Source organism: Tachypleus tridentatus, unplaced genomic scaffold (genome assembly GCF_004210375.1).
Source record: "Tachypleus tridentatus isolate NWPU-2018 unplaced genomic scaffold, ASM421037v1 Hic_cluster_2, whole genome shotgun sequence".
In the NCBI taxonomy this organism is placed as follows: Eukaryota; Metazoa; Arthropoda; class Merostomata; order Xiphosura; family Limulidae; genus Tachypleus; species Tachypleus tridentatus.
Window position 1 is genome coordinate 41,874,751 of NW_027467782.1, and position 11,553 is coordinate 41,886,303.

Consider the following 11,553-nt stretch of genomic DNA (forward strand, 5'->3'; position numbering starts at 1 on the left):
GCTCTTGTCTATTACTTCACACAGTCATGATACGGAAGGGATATTCCACAAGATCACTTGTAGGCGAATAATCATACAATATTTGCTTCATAAATACGTCTGTTCCAGACTGTATAAACCATGGATGATATGGGTAAAGAAGACAGGGGTAGCTTCCCATTCATATCATGCCTTGAGTGAGAAACTTGATAGGGTCTGCTTTTCCAAAATTTTTTTATGGTCATCCGTTGCACTGTCTCCAATCATGACGATCCTCTGGACTCCTTATCTCATTATTTCCTCCCTTTAATTGGAGTATGGAAGTTCTTGCCATTTTCTAATACCAAACCACTGGGGTGATGAGTTCAACATAGATGGCTATAACAGTTCAGTTGAGAGTAGGCTGGTGGTGTTCTGCTAGTGTAAGATAAAACAAAACATGGCCTCTCTCAGTGTTGTATGTACAAATTTGATGCCCGTGTCCTTCCCTCATAGGATATTGGTTTCCCTACAGAGGAAGTTATGAATTGAGTGAACCAATTCTCACTTTCCTTTATACTAGCTGCATCCATGCTTAATTTGCACTTACAAAATGGGTCCTTGTTCTTCTTTCAAGGGATATCAGTTTCCCATGGAGGAGGATTTGGATGAGTGTGAACTAGTACACCATATACGCTTTTGTAACACTTAGAATTCAGCCATCATCTGCAGTTCACCACCTTTGATTGGGTGTTCTCATTCTACCATTGCAAGATGTCTGTTCCCAGTAGAGGATATATTGGATGTTGCATACTTGCCATGTATGATCTGATGCATCCTAGCCACATTACACCTCATGTTTTCTGCCCTTGTTTTTCTTGAATCATACACAAAAGTGAAAACTAGCATATATTGTGAGGGCAGGTTAGTGCCATATTGAAAGATATAATTTTCCTACACTGAAAATATATTTCTGATGGGTACTTATCACCACTCATACTTCCCACTCTTTCTCTTCACTACTGCTGATGCTCACTCCTTCTGCTAAACTTTGAAGTGAGAGTAAGGTAGAGGAGTGTAGAGAGAGCAACATGCATCACGAGTATGTCACACTCCTCCGTAGTAATTTGTGATGGTGGGAAACCTACTTGAAGTAAAAATATATGTGTGTTCTTGTGATACAATTGATGAATTCACATCTACAGAACAGACTCTTAGTTGTTTCAACCTTACAAAAAGAGACATTAATTCCATTAAAAACCTAAAACAAGACAAAAACATAAAAATTCTAAAAGCAGATAAAGGTAACGCTATAGTCATAATGAACACGAATGAACACATCCAAAAAATGAATAACATCCTATCAGACACGAACAAATTTAAACCAATACACACAAATCCAACAAAGACACACGAGACGCAACTGAACAAATTGCTACTACAAACGAGAAAAGCCAACAGAATTTCACAAACACTTTATTCCTACCTACGTAAAACCGACTCATGCACACCGCAAATATACGGCATTCCCAAACCTCATAAACCAGATTGTCCATTACGACCAATAATGTCCACATATGAATCGTTTAATTACAATCTTGGTAAATACATAGCATGGGCATTCTCCAAATATGTAACATCAGCCAGCTCATTCATCAAAGACTTTGCTTTTTCTCGATATTTTGAGTTTAAAGGTTATAGCCTGAGTTTTAGTTGCATTAAGCACGACCCGCCAGGTGTTAGTTACACCAAGTGGTTATACTGTTCAGTGTGAATTGAACGTTAGAGGTGGCCAGTAGGGGTTCGCGTGACGTACTCCATACTGCTATGAGGTCAGCATATCGCGACGCATAGGTGTACTTAACTTTAGGAAAAGGGATGTCGTTAACATATACATAAAAGAAGGCTGAGTACTGAACCTTGGGGAACGCCTGTCGAGAGGTGACCAATGTTAATTCTTACTTCAGCTGTTCTATTGTCTAAAAAGTTAGATATTCATCTTGTTAAGGTGGACGGGAAGTTAAACTGAAGGAGTATAAACTTGAGGTCCTGGTTACAGACTGAGTCAAAGGCTTGTGTGGTTTTTATTAAATCCTTGTATGATAGATTAAAATAACCTCCGACGAGGCGGATTTGAACCACCGACCTACGGATAACTATAAACCTTCTACAGTCCACCGCTCTACCAACTGAGCTTTCGTCGGAGGTTGTAGACTAAGCCAACTAGTTTTAACTGAAAATCCTACTTGACGTCGTAAGCTCTGCCCAGACCTGACTGAACTCTCAAAAACTGAGCGGTAAACTCTATATAGTCCCTTCAGCTCTCATCTGATGGGAACTTATAGAAAAGATAACAGACTCTTATTTCATATAGAAACTAATAATATTATCAATGACATTCAAAATGCAGCCCGGCATCAGACCAGTGATTACATTAACTGAAACTATCTTTCAAGCATTCAACCCTAAACATATGACAGTTGCAGCATTCCTGAATGTTAAAAAAAAACACATTCGTTTGGCATAACGGACTGCCGTTCAAACTGTACCAACTCAAAATTACATAACGGACTACCGTTCAAACTGTACCAACTCAAAATTCCATAACGGACTGCCGTTCAAACTGTACCAACTCAAAATTACATAACGGACTGCCGTTCAAACTGTACCAACTCAAAATTACATAACGGACTGCCGTTCAAATTGTACCAACTCAAAATTACATAACGGACTGCCGTTCAAACTGTACCAACTCAAAATTACATAACGAACTGCCGTTCAAACTGTACCAACTCAAAATTACATAACGAACTGCCGTTCAAACTGTAGCAACTCAAAATTACATAGACTGCCGTTCAAACTGAACCAACTCAAAATTCCACACACAATTATTCGCTGTATCTCAAGTTTTCTCCCCAACATACAGGCCAGAGCACAATTCAATCAAATACATTCCCGTTTATTCAGGCTGGTGGCAGACGTACCGCAAGGGTCTGCTATCAGCTCACTCTTGTACATAATATACTTCAACAACGTTCGGTTCCTCAAACTCGGGTATACTCAGGCGGCACAATATGCTAATAACGCTGCTGTTTCGAGTACGTCAATAGAATAATTAGTCGCAGCTAGTAGAGCTCAAACGTCGCTCAATCACATAACCGAATTGTGTGATCACAGACGTATAGCTTTAAATCCTAACAAAATACAGGCAATTGTATTTCACCCATGTTGTAAAAAGAAAAATAATAAATTAATCCAACCAAAACTTACTCTACTAGACACCGATATAAAATTAACTAATTCTATAAATACCTCGGAGTCACCTTCAATCGGTCTGTATAATAGACGGGTCACTTTAGCAAAATTTGTAAATTTGTCAATCAACGTAATACTTTTTTTTCAGACGCATTGGAGGTACTCACAAAGGATGCTTGGCCAGTACCACTACAACTATTTACAAAGCTTATATTAGACCACTTACTGAATATGGATACATAGTCGCGTGCAGCATGCTCAATGACCTCATGCAAAGTTAGAAACACTACGATATCGAGTTCCCCGTGTAGCACATCGTTTACCAAGGTATACGCCCCAAGGCTACTTAGATTCACTACGGATATTACCTAAACTTAGTGAAATAACCCACAATTTAGCCGCAAGATATTATCAAAGAGCCAGAACAAGAAAAACAATTCTTAAACTTAGCTGAAACACCCAACACGTGGCGCCCCCCACTAGTCTCCTTAATATATTTGTAGTGTATAGAGTACTAACCACTTTCCCCTACACCAGATTCTTGACACAGGATCTATAGATCCCACACCACTCTGAAGGACCCTAAGTCCCATACCGGTCGTTTATCTTTGTGATACTTACTAGTCGGTACCTGTCGTCAGTTTTTCCGCCGCTGCTTGCTTGCCTATTATCCATAACCACAGTTTGTTTGTTTGTACGTGTCAGTAATGTACGTAAGTATTTACATACGTGAATTCGCACGTCCTTTTTTGTTGTTTTTTCTCATGTAGCTTTATCTAATATCCAGTCACGAGTAGGTAGGAGAGAAAATAAATTTCTGAGTTGATTCTGACTCATAACCTCGGCTAGGGACCAGTTAGATCTTAAACCGAAATATCTGCATGTTTTCTCTGCTGTAGATAAAGTTAGAGAGAAATAGTATTCAGGAAGATCTTTCCTCTGCACATTTTGTCTGGTCACTATTTTTTTACGTTTTTCTACTCTTTTCAAATATGGGGTGTTACGAAACTAATGCATTGTATTAATATTTCATAATCGCTGGTTCTCGCGAACACGAAAAAGCAACTTGCAGTGTAACTGGTTGCACTAAGGTTTTAAAGAATCCTTGTGTTATTAATCTAACATAACACATGGAGAGACACTATAAAGCAGAATTTGAAAATCTAGTAAGAAGACGCAAAGCTTCAACTATGAAAAGATCACTCCTTCAAGGACCCGGCATGGCCAGGTGGGTTAAGGCGTAATCCGAGGGTCGCGGGTTCGAATCCCGGTCGCACCAAACATGTTCGCCCTTTCAGCCGTGGAGGCGTTATAATGTCACTGTCAATCCCACTATTCGTAGGTAAAAGAGTAGCCTACGAGTTGGCGGTGGGTGGTGATGACTAGCTGCCTACTCTCTAGTCTTACACTGCTATATAAGGGACAACTAGCACAGATAGCCCTCAGTAGCTTTGCGCGAAATTCAAAACAAACAAAACACTCCTGCAATATGAGAATAAACACAGCAAAAACACAACTCGTAGTCTTTACGAAATCCACAAAACACAAAAAACAACAGCCAGAACTATATATGAATGGCACTCTACTCCAGATTGCCCCATCGATAAAATTTGTAGGTCTGACCTATTATTCAAAACTAACTTGGATCAATTATGTGAACGGAATTTAAAATAAAGTCTGGCGAAGAACTAACTATGCTAGGAGTCTAACTGGTAAAAACAATGGAGCATCTACAGATAACATACTAAAAATCTATAAAACATATATTAGACCTGTAATAGATTATGCAGCTCCAGCATGGATAACTGTAAGCAATAAAATAATTAAACCCAAACTACAAACAATCCAAAACACACTCCTCACAACTGCATACAGAGTTCCAAGAACAATATCATCTCAATTAATTCACAAATACTCGAACATACCAACCATACCAGATAGACTCCTACATATTACAATAATGTACTTTAATAAGAATTGGATGAAAAACGAATTACTATGCGAACTAGACAGGTACCTCATACATGATGAAGCTAGTCCTAAATATCTCTCCCCAGTTAACTTATATTTCAAATATAAAAATAAATAAAAAAGAAAATATATAAACTTTAAATAAAAATTAAAAAATATATATTTATAGTTTATTTATTTATGTATTTAAAAAATAATGCCACCAGCAAACTTGACATTCTGCTAATAGAATAATAACTGTATACGAGCCAAAATACATGGACATTGTCCTGAAAAGGACCAAATAAAATTCAGTTCACAGTCATAAATATCAATCAGCCAAGTACGGGGAGGAGGAAGAGGTCATAGAGAACCTGACCCTCCAGGTTATGTACCCAAACACCGACGACATTCACAATATGAGAAGACTCAAGACCACAGCGACACCAAGCGTAGAAAAACTATTCACGAGTTGTTGTTTTTTTTCAACGATAAATATTCTAATGGACATAAAAAGGTTTCATAATGCTATGATTGAGTTGGTAACCCTAAATTTGAGACATTTTCCTACAGTATAGGAGAGTATGTTTTAAAGTAATCGATCCAATTAAAAATGTTCTTAACACAATAGTAGATTTAGTTGATAAAAAAGCTATAGAAATTGTAAAACAAATAAGTGAAGAGCTGCAAAACAGATGTTTTCATTGAAAATTAGCATCGCATTTTGTCTGGATAGGTCTGTGCTAGCCATTAATGTCCAAGTCATTGATAGCGACTCTCTTCAAATAAGAACGTTAGCTGTTACAAACTTATATTCAGGACATTTTGGTTAAAAAAAAAATCATAGAAATAGATATAAATGTGTTATCGAAATACAACTTGAGTGTATTCTATCACTACTGATAATGCTAGAAATATGGTTAAAGTTGTGGAATTAATTTCCGATGACGGAAATGTGACTGTTAGTGATGAAAGTGAACTATATTAAACTAGGCAGTGTTGTTTCTGTTAAATATGCTGCTTACACTTTGCAACTTGCAGTAATAGATAGGTTAAATAAAGAACTGTGTGTAATTACTATATCTCAGGCGTAAAAGCTGTCGAAAAAGCTGCGAACTCCAGCTATAAAGAATATTTCAAAGACAAAGAAATATCATATGCTTATTGTGGACGGGAGATGCGATGGTGCTCAACATGTGATGTGATCTCATGTTTAGTGGAACTTGGTGCTCAACATGTGATGTGATCTCATGTCTAGTGGAACTTAGTGCTCAACATGTGATGTGATCTCCCGTTTAGTGGAACTTGGTGCTCAACATGTGATGTGATCTCCCGTTTAGTGGAACTTGGTGCTCAACATGTGATGTGATCTCCTGTTTAGTGGAACTTCCACCGTTTATTGAAATAACTAAAAACATTCTCTTCAATCCTGAGAGAAATTACAATAAATTAAACTCGTATTAGAACCGGCTAAAAAGCTACAGTACAGTTACAAGAAGAAAATTTAACTCCTGGAGACTTCTATAAAGTGTGGCTTGTTTGTAAAAGTGAAATATCTATAATCAAACGTCTGCTGGCTCACAACATCACAGAACTAATGAAAGCTAGGAAAAAACGTCTTAAAATGAAGTAATACGAGCATCGATATATCTAGATTATAGATTTAGTGTTTTGTTATGTGAAGCAGAACAGCAACAAGCCATAAATCATTTGATCAAACTTAATGGCAGATTATGTGCAATGAATCCTAAACTTGAAGTTTGATCAAACTTAACGTCAGATTATGTGCAATGAATCCTAAACTTGAACTTTGATCAAACTTAACGTCAGATTATGTGCAATGAATCCTAAACTTGAACTTCAAGTAACTTCAGAATCTGAAGAGCAGATGGCATCCAGTACATCAGGGATGAGTTGGAAAAGATGCTTAGATTGGCTATAAAAGCAAGAAAAACTCGAGTACTTCAAAAAAGGGCATTGCTTCGGCTCTGAAGAACTTTGGTAATACTGAAATAATTCCAGCACACAGCAGTCTAACTTCATGGTGTAACTCAATGAAAATAGAACATGAAGACTTGTACAAACTGACTATAGTTGTGCATGCTGCTTCAGTGATACAAGACAATGTCGAAAGGATATTTTATATATTTAGTGATCTTTAGTTCCTAAAGAAACAGTTTGTTGCCTGAAAACATTGAGAATATCTTAGTTGTTCATTCTAATTTCAACTTGTAAGCTTATAATGCTTGTATGTTTTATATAATAAAGGAATTGCAGTAGAAACTCCTTTTTACTATTTCTCTTTTACAACTTAATGTGTTTCTAAAACTGTGAGCTGAAAAGTACTAAAGAGTTTAAATAAAATATGAAAATTAAATAAAACAGTATCGGAAAGAATGAGTGGTTTTCTGTTAAATACGTTGATTTTATTAATACTTGTCTTAAATGTGTGTTAAAAATATTGTAACTGTAAAAATAATAATAAATAGGAGGAGACAAACTCAGTGCTTCATCCTTCAGAAAGAGAAAAGAAACGGGACAGTAGAAGGAAAAATAGATAAAGTTACTAAGTGTGGAATTTATATAGATTAACTATAAAACTTATACACAGAGATGAAAAAGATATCTTTCAAAAAAAGGTGTGAATGCACATGTATAATAAGGTCACAAGTTACCAAAAGAGTGCATAATGGTGCAGAAGAAAGTAATAACAATTTTAAAGAAATATGAAAAACTGTAATTAAAATCAAAACTGATCTGAACTGGAAAACTGAAATCGAAAAAGGAATGTGAATCGAAAAATATAAAAAAACAACTTGAATCGAAGCTGAAATCGAACAAACATAAAAGCTCAACTTTTCTTGATTTTCATAGAAAACCATAAAATAAACAACAGAGTTTAAAAAGTTATTTCATACAAATATACACAAACATACATGGTTTTAAATTATGTTTTCAATGTTTTAATTTAGGTGTTAGCTGGAGGGAACATAAGGTTAAGATTCAGTAAACTATACTAAGATATATTTAGGTACATAGATATACATACAGTTAAACAATTAGTTCATTAATTTACAATGAAGTATTCATTTGAGTAGAAGTGAATCAGAATTCAGAGAAGTCATACACTAGATGATTGTATATATTCAGTGTTTGTAGTCTGTTATGTTAATCTTTCGACTAGTATATAAATTCTGTTGAAAGTAAAAACTATACGGTGTAATATAGTAGCCCAAGAACTTGCGTGGGTGATGATGACCAGTTGTCTTCCTACAGTCTTATACTGATAACTTAGGGACGGCTAGCTTTACGCGAAATTCAAAAACAAACAAGCCAAACCTTTGAACGTAATGCGTATTCTATTATAGAATAGGCTTCTTGCATAATTTGCTCTTTTCCAGATTCTAGCTAGTATATTGTTATTATGCTATACCACGTTAACTTGGTATCGTAGGTTAATCCTAAAATTTTTGCCGAGGTACCAGTCTGTAGTAGTAATCCGTTCATGTATATCTTTGGTGGATATTTTTCAAATTGTTTAATCTGGTGAATAGTATTACTTGGTGTTTCAGAATATTTATTTTTATTCTATATTTCTGGCAGTATTGTTCTAACTGGTTGGAGGTTTCTTGCTACTATTGAAGGATTGGGGGTACTTTTCCAGACTGCTACATCGTCAGCAAATTGTGATGCAAAACCTACATTTGGGTCCGACAATGGCATATTACTCACATACATGATAGATAAGATAGGGGTAACTACCCCTCCCTATGGGACTCCTGCTTCAGGTGAAAAGGACCCTGAGTGGGCCCCATTCACATCTACTTTACACGTTCTATTGTTCCAGAAAGTTAGATAGCCAGTGAATAATTCCCTGGAATAAATCCGTTTCCGTTAACCGGTGACGTAATCCGTTATGCCAGATCGTGTCGAATGCTTTCTCAATGTCGACAAAGCAAGCTAAAGTACATTCGTTTTTGTTAAAGCTGTCTGTAATTGTTTCAGTTAATCTGATTAGGTAGTCTGTAGTTTGTCTATATTTTCTAAATCCGTTTTGAATTTAGAGTAATTTTAAATTTACTTCTAAGTATATAAATAGTCGGTTAATAATTATTTTTTCTAAAATTTTTTCGATGCAGCTGGTTAGACTAATCAGGCGGTAATTGTTTGGTTTATTCGCTGGCTTTCCTTCTTTCTAGAACATTAAAATTACTGCTTCCTTCCAAGAAACAGGGAAATATCCAGCTGAAAATGATAAGTTAGGTGCTCCAGGAGCTTTGTTTTTGTGTTTTGATGTTCATGATGTGTTTTGAACGTGTTTTGTAGATGGCCTTTAAATATCTCTGCTTTTTATAGTTAATGTAAGCTGTTTTGTCATATGATTCGAATGGTGGGTACTCTTCGTTTGTTTTTCCTGTGTTGGTATATCTTTTAGAAGTGTGTCCAGAATTGTTTTGGATCTGTTTTATGATTTAATTGTGTCCCAACTGTCTTGTTTTTGTTGTTGGATTAGATGTCTTATTTTATTTCTTATACTGTTTATTTGTGTTTTTAGTGTCGTATTTCCATTTTGTTTGTCTGTCTGCGTAGTTTTCTTCTTTCTTTTATCAAGTGTATTATTTCTTGATGTGGTTGCCATATGTGTGTTGTTATGAAGTGTTTTTGTTTCGGTATAGAGCTGTTGGCTGCACGTTTTAGGCACTCGGATATTATATGACTATATACATCTATATCTGATGTGTCCGTGTCAAAGTTTAGTACTTCAGTTGGTAAAATTTGATATGACTCATTGAAATAGTGGCCAATTAGCTTTATTATAATTTAATTTATATTTTACTTTAATTTTGTTTAAGTGGGGGTGAGATTGAAAATACACCAGACTGGAAGGTAGTCACTACCTATATTGTGACCAACAGACAAGTTTATGAATTTGCGACACATATTGTACGAACACAGGCGTAAGTGCAATATTTTACTGTGCCCATGTGAGTACGAGATATGTGTCGGTGTTGCATCATTTAACAAAATTATATTAGTTTCAGTTGGAAATTAAAGTATTTTACCATTAGGGTTTGTACATGTACAGTTGAAGGTGATATTTACTATTTAAATCTCTTATAATTACTATATTAAGGTTGTGGTTATATATGGAATGTAATAGACTGACATCTAATACTTTGCTAGACGAGCAGTAAATGCCCGCCACTGTTACTGAATTTTATACGTCTATTACTACTGATTCATTAGAGGAAGGTATTCAAACTCCTTGAACTATAAGTTCAGTTTTATACCGTAATAAAATTCCTCTGTTTGAATCTCTCTTACCCTTTCAATCTTGTCTGATAATAGATTATCCTTTTATTTTAAATATGTGGTAGTTATAGAGGGTTGTTTCACTAACTACAAAGACATCTGCTTTTATGATGTTGGTTATGTCTTCCATCTCATGTTTCTTGGAAACAATAGCATCCTGGATAGTGATGTGTAGTACTGTGAATTTATCCATGGTTGATAGAGTTCATGATATATGTTAAGATCTATGGCAGGTATTTTTGGATGTTTTTCATAATTATTTTAATGACTATGTCTACTAAACTGTTTACATTATTTCGATTAGTGTATTCGGCCATTATTTCAGAGAAAGTGGATGTAATAGAGACAGTATCTGATAGACACTTGCATAATGCACTAAACTATTTTTATAAAAACCGACATAAAAATGATTTATTGTGTATCTTCATACATGATAAACATAGTATCTCACTCATATGAATATATATTTAAGAAATAGAAAGCACTAGACACCTAGAACTGGTATAATATACATAGCTTTTTTATGTTATTATTATTTAATTTTTTATTTTCTGTTTCTTTCTTTCCCTTTTTTTCCGTTAAATATATATATAAACTAAAAAATAAAATAATAATAATGAAAAAAATATATAAAAGAAGAAAATAAAAGTGTGCAATTTTTGTACATAGTTACTCACCATCATATACGAGTGGTTAATCTTTTTCGATTTTGGTTTTACAATGTAATATTTTTAAACATTTTTTTTTATTTGAACATGCAATTTTGTGGTAATTTTAAGATGTCTTAAAATTAACACAATTCTAAATAGAGTCACATCTAAAAGATAAATCACTTGAATTATGTTTATGATTTACTCTTAAAATGATAAATCGTTTTAAGCAATACAATTTTCTGAGAGATGAATTAAAGAATGCCTTAAGAAATGCATTGAGGCTTAGTTCAGGTAAAATCCCATAGATGGCAGCAAATGCGAATTTTTTAGTTTATCGTTATTTGCATTGATCGGGCCTGATCTTTGCACTTATTTTTATCACAAAGAATTCTGCACTTCTAGCTATTATTACAGGGATATATAA

The 11,553-nt window shown here is 34.9% G+C and overlaps 1 non-coding gene across 1 annotated transcript; it reads right to left on the bottom strand.

The window, feature by feature from the left end:
* Nucleotides 1-2,076: 2,076 nt before the first annotated feature.
* On the bottom strand, nt 2,077-2,162 carry TRNAY-GUA (transfer RNA tyrosine (anticodon GUA)). Its single transcript is given in 2 exon segments — nt 2,077-2,112; nt 2,126-2,162. It is a non-coding gene; the product is annotated as a tRNA-Tyr (tRNA).
* Between the last annotated feature and the right edge of the window lie 9,391 nt (nt 2,163-11,553).